We start from the raw sequence: 6253 nt of genomic DNA on the forward strand, positions 1-6253 counted from the left end.
TTTTTCATGAGCCCATGAGTTTGCAATGTACAATAGGTCATTACTGAAATCAATCAAGTTTTCCAAATTGTATCCTTTTTTCATCGCACTAATTTCTTCTTCATCTTCTTTCTCCTGCCCTTCAATTGGGGTACATGTAACAAAAACAGGAATACATTCCTGTAAGTACTGAGACATATCAATAAGATCCTGGACATCTTCATCATTTTGGATCTAGATGGGGCAATCAAGCTCAATTTTTCTTGGCTTCATTGATAGTTGAAGGTAGTTATTCATTAGATCAATACTGCAAGACTCATTCAAAAGTTTAATAAATCCCTCAAATGTTGTTCCATGAGGAATTGTAATCAATTATTTGGATCCTCCAACATATTTCATTGTATTGTTACCACCTTGAATCCATTCTCCTTGGTAACGAACTGATGCATAACCATTCATTTTAATTATCAATCCTGCAATGACAAGTTTTTGGAAATAATTATTTATTTATAACAAAAAATCTATAATAACTATGTAAAACAGTCTTACAATTATTAATATAAAAAACCCCCTATATTTTTTTAATATTTTATTTAACCCCTATAATTATTTAACAATTTATGTAACACCCTCATATGTTATCTTGTATCAAAATACATCTATCTGTTTTTAACATTCCATTTAAAACTTTTTACAATGTTTAATATTAAAATAGCCCCTATATTTTTTAAAAATTTCATTTACCCCCTATAATTGGCTAATATTTTATTAAACATCCTTGTATAATATCTTGTATCAAAATGTATCTATCTATTTTTAATATTTCATTAAAAACGTTCTAACAATATTTACTAACAAAATACCCTTTATATTTTTTCTAATATTTCATTTAACCCCCTATATTTATCAAACAATTTGTTTAACAACCTTTTATGTTACCTTATATCAAAATGTATCTATCTATTCTTAACATTTCATTTAAAACGTTCGTACAATGTTTACTATTAAAATACCCCCTATATTTTTTAATATTTCATTTAGCCCCCTATAGTTATCTAATGTTTCATTTAATACCCTCGTATGTTTCCTATTATCAAAATATATCTATTCATTCGTAATATATTTTTAAATCCTTTATAATATTATGAATTATCAAAATACCCCCATGTTTTTTCTTAACATTTCATCTAACTCCGTATAATTATCTAAACTTTTATTTAACACCATTTTATGTTCTCTTATATTAAAAAACATCTATCTATTCTTAACTTATTATTTAAATCTTTCATATATTATGTAATTTTAAAATACCCCCTATATTTTTTAAAAATTTATTTTACCCCCTACAATTACATAACATTGCATTTATCACCCTTGTATGTCGTCTCATATCAAAATACATCTATCTATTCCTAAAATTTCATTTACAATGTTCTTACAATGATTAATATCAAAATACTCTCATATTTTTATAACATTTTATTTGACCCCCATAATTATCTAACACTTCATTTAACACCCTTGTATGTTGTCTTGTATCAAAATATATCTATCTATTATTAACAAGTTATTTAAATCCTTTATATATTATATAATATCAAAATACCCCCTATATTTATTTAACATTGCATTTAACCTCTATATTATTATTTAATATTCAAGTACCCTTTTTATATGACATATAAGCTAGATTTAACAAATAAAATTAAGTTTTTAGATTAAGATTCGTATAAATACTTTTTTTCACGAATAACTTTTTTTCAAATCGAATTTAGAAATACGAACTTCTTTTATCTGAATGAACTTATACTAATTGATATTGAATAAAAATGAGAGTGAAAGTGAGTGTTTGAGTGATATGAGAAGTGTGTGTAGTAAGAGTGAGTAAGAGGGTTTATATAGATATGATAAAAGATAACTTTAGTATTTTAAAAAAAGTTGAAGGCATTTTCGCTTAAGAATAGTAAAATTGTGCATTTTTGCTTAATGGAGCAGTAATTTGGCCATTTATTATAATTTCCCGAAAATCAAATAACAATCACCGTCTCAATCTTCATTCTAATCGTTAGCCACAAAACACGCCCCTTATGTTACGGCAGAGCGCTCTCTCTCTGGGCAGTGAAGAGGCGACACTCCTCTATATCTCAGTTCACTTCTCTTCTAAAAGAAATTTCCCCATTTTTTCCTTGCCAGAAAGAAAACCTCATCTCTTCGTCACTGTTGGTTGTCTTTGTGGCTTCAATCACCGTCTCAATCTTCATTCTACCGTCATTCAACTGTTTTGTAGTTGTAATGTCGTCTCAATCGTCATTTAACTCGCCGATAAGTAGGTGTTTTGGTGCTTTATAGCAGTTCTTTCTCTTTCTTCCCGATTTGTGTTTTTTTTTTTTTGTTAATGAATTGTTTTATGCTTCTTGTTAGGTTTGCTTTTGGCTGGATGGCGAAGGTATCGATTTTTAGGGTATTAAAAATGAATGTTTTGTTTGGATTGGGTATTCACTATTTTACGCCCAAAATGTAAAATTATCTACAACCTCTTTGATTTCTGAATACTAATGTTGCTTTCTCTCTGGCAATGACAGATGCATATATGCTCAAATGTATTAGACTTGACTTGTAAGTGTCATTGTCTTGCTTTCATTTCTGCAAGCATTGAGAATAGGGGTGGCTTTGTCTCAAACATGCCAGGTTGTGAACTGTAACCATCTTTTACCCAGTTCATTGTTTTAATAATCTATTCATCTTAATTTGTCGGAGAAATTATTGAAAAGTTCATTAAAATAAACTATAATCATGGTTTAATGTATACGGAATTGATGTTCTAAACAAATATAATTGTTTGGTCATTCATTGTTAATCGGCTGCATCTATTATTAACTCAGTTTCCAGTTTATTCAACTCTTTATATCGGTCAAATCTATCTGGATGGAGAATAATTTCAAATTTTTAATATTCCCACTTCCGTTTTCCTAAAAGTCTCTCTTACATTCAATGAGTTATTTGCTTGGCATTCTGATAGGATTAGTTGATAGGAGATTTGTGGCAATACATTCACTTGATAAATACTTCAACATTAATACATTTGTTGTGTTTCACAGTATGGTTGGGGTGAAATTTTGGGCTTTTTGATTAATATTTTGGGTTCTGAAGTGATAATTTCTCTGTCTTGAGATATAGCTTTATTGTCTTGCAACTTCTTACATTGAGCATTATTTTGCTGTTGTTTTCCCTTCAATTTCCGACTCTTCCCTGCTTATGTTGGTGTAAATTTTGAGTTTAAGAACTAAAATCCTTGAAAGTCTTCTGAGTGTTAAATCTGAAGAGATTGAAGGGGAGTTGCTGCTTTATGAATTTTAGTAGAAGAGCCTAAGAAAGAATCTGGCTTGTTTAAATTATAAGGACAACTCTGCATAGTGTGGAAATTTAAATGAATTTAAGTGAAAATTCACATATGATCCTCATTGTCAGAAAGTTTTGAACACATTACTGTACTTCAAAGTTTTGGTGATGGAATGAGAGCTCCTGGAAGACAACAAACCTCTTGTACGAGGTTGAAATTTCTAGCACTAATCTGTAGTTTTAATGAGCATAACATTAGCTTATCACAAATATATTTATGTATTCCATCTGTAACTTGTAGCTACTTTAACAATAAATTTGTTAACATCACTTTCTGCTTCGGAATTTTTAAGTGGATATTTTCCTTCTTGTAATGGCTAGTTATTTTGGTTTGTTGATGAAAATATGAATAATTTTTGTTCAATTGATGACTCATACTTTTGTTTTTTAAAAATAATTTGTAATGGTTGTAGAGGCTTATGTATTTATTTCCTTTGCCTTTTCACCGTCTTTTCTGTCCAGATAGTGTATTTCTGTTTTTGCAATTACAGATTATCAAATGACACTATAAGCCTTTCCCTTTTTCGGATTTTTTTTGTTTGGTATAGCTTTAAGGTCTAGCTAATGCATTCATAAAGCTGTGGAACCTCTTGGAGACACCTGTCAATGAGCAAAGAAAATTTGACCATGTTACTAGTTTAGCTTCTTCCTCAATTGAAAAAGTTGTGAGACAAGGATGCCTTGCTCTAGATGTTATCGGGCAAATAATCTGAAAGCCAGCAAGATGAAAGAGTTGGTATTCAAGAGGCAAAATGAGCTTAAAGAAATCTACAGAGGGGTTCATAAGGATGTAGAAAGTGATGCAGCATGACACAGTATTCTCATCAGCTTGATATGTTCAGGTCTTAATCCTATTTTGGAGTCGATTAAATCTAACCTGAATTTATTGAAGTATCTAGTTTTTTGTTATGCACTTATGATAGAGCTTCCACTCTTTTCTGTTTTGGATGAAATCAAATTGCATTTGACTGCTGTTTAGAATGTCTATGGTAGATAGGGATATATTTTACTAAAAATGTTTTTTTTTTTTTTTTATAGATTCCTTCTTTCCACAAAAGATACACTCCAGAATCCGTGTGTTGACACAACGTTCTCTCTCCGCCCCAGGAAGAGTCAACAGACCGTCATATTATAGGCCAACTATTTCCCACCCAATGTTTGATGAGATGATTTCTACTCACTAAATTTCAAACATTCAAAATCCCACCACCCATCACCCACATTTGTTAAAAACTGCTGTTTGATTTTTCTAAAATGACTACTTTACCCTTTTTCTTTCAGGATTTTAATATTTTATGATCTCCATGTTTTCCAATATTTTCAAAACTTGCCTAAGAAACTCATTGCCTCTCTCCCTATGCCCATCTCTCACTGTAACATCACCACCGAAACAAAAACATCAACAAATGCCACCCTCTTTTTCTTTACTCCCAGATCTCCCTTTCATGATTTCTTAGCGATGCAGCTCAAAATTTTTCTTATTTTTTCTGTTGTTATGGCGAATCTTCAAAGATTCAAACTTTTGGTCACCCACTGCATTGTCGTCAGCAGTCCCACAGATCCCAACCACTAGTCCAGTTGTCCACCTTCGCCACCGCAAGACTCTTCAGATGCGACAGAGAAGAAATGGGCGACCTGTGTGTAAAATGATAGAAATCAAGAGACTGGTGTCTAAGATCTCTCCAAAGCGTCAAAAATGTGAAATAAAAAGAAATAAAAAAATAGAGAAAAAAGAAAAAATCGAAAAATTTATAGAAAATGACTTTTCTATCCTTTTACTTAACGAATTTTACTAATAGAAGTGGATAATAAGTGAGAATTTAATTTATTTAAAATTTAGAAGGTATGAATTATTATGTCATCAAACTTAGATGGGAAATAGTCTTTTGACCTGTATTATATGGCCATGAATGTGTACCAGCATAATTGAGCTAGGGTTGAGAGAAGACATTGAGAACTATGCTATATGGTTTATTGCAAGAGTAAAAGTATACATATAAATAAATTTGTTTATTTGTATAGATTAATATGATAATTTGTGATTTTGTAATATGAGTATTTATTTTTCTTCTCACTTCAAAATTAACCTAATCACAAATTGTTTGATTGTACATGTAGCATTTCTCTGCTTGGAGCACCTCACCTTCTAGTTGATCCATTATTATAATTATATTTTGTAATGAACTTGAACCAAACCGCCCTTTTTGGGATTGAATCAAACAATAAAAGCAAATGAAATTCTAGATTTAGTGTCAACCTTGTAACTATTATATAAGAATTTAATTTTGATATATTATCAATGAATTTTAAGCCCTTGCTCTCATGCTTGGGCATCCCCACCTTTGTTTAAGGTTAGATTTGAATTAAACTAGCTTGGCTCAGTTCAACTCAACTTGAATTTGTTTAATTTAAATTTAAATCGAAAGATTCAGATCATTTTTAAACCAAGTTAAACTAGAACTAGTTGGTGTTCGACTTGGTTTGACTCAAGTTCAGATCAAATTCATGACTCAAATCATTGGTTCAAATTCATGGCTCAATTTGATTCAAACTCAGCTTGAATCTATGATTCAAATTTGTGGCTCAGTTTGTCTTGAATTTATGGTTCGAATAGATAGTTTTGTCTATTATTAAGGTAAAACAATATCGTTTTGTCAATAACTCAGAAATTTGAATCATCAATTCGAACTGAATTAAACTATAAATTTGAAGCACCAATTCAAGTTGTGAATTCAATTTAAATTGAGCTAAATTATTTTTTATTTAAGTTTTTCTCAAGCCACCCTTAATTTGACTCTACAAACTCAAGTCTAACTATTTTTTATTAGAGTCGAATTTAATAAATGTTCAGACTTGGTTCAATTCATATCCACTC

General features: G+C 30.4%; 1 long non-coding RNA gene across 3 annotated transcripts; it reads left to right on the forward strand.

The window, feature by feature from the left end:
- The first annotated feature begins 2005 nt into the window (after positions 1-2005).
- On the forward strand, positions 2006-5489 carry LOC123226686. 3 transcript variants are annotated; one of them, XR_006504385.1, is made up of 5 exons: positions 2006-2309; positions 2401-2425; positions 2562-2667; positions 3927-4220; positions 4417-5489. It is a non-coding gene; the product is annotated as an uncharacterized LOC123226686 (long non-coding RNA). The 3 variants fall into 3 exon arrangements; XR_006504384.1 differs by having other exon boundaries at positions 2562-4220; XR_006504386.1 differs by having other exon boundaries at positions 2401-4220.
- The last annotated feature ends 764 nt before the right edge of the window (positions 5490-6253 follow it).

Source organism: Mangifera indica, chromosome 10 (assembly GCF_011075055.1).
Source record: "Mangifera indica cultivar Alphonso chromosome 10, CATAS_Mindica_2.1, whole genome shotgun sequence".
NCBI lineage: Eukaryota > Viridiplantae > Streptophyta > Magnoliopsida > Sapindales > Anacardiaceae > Mangifera > Mangifera indica.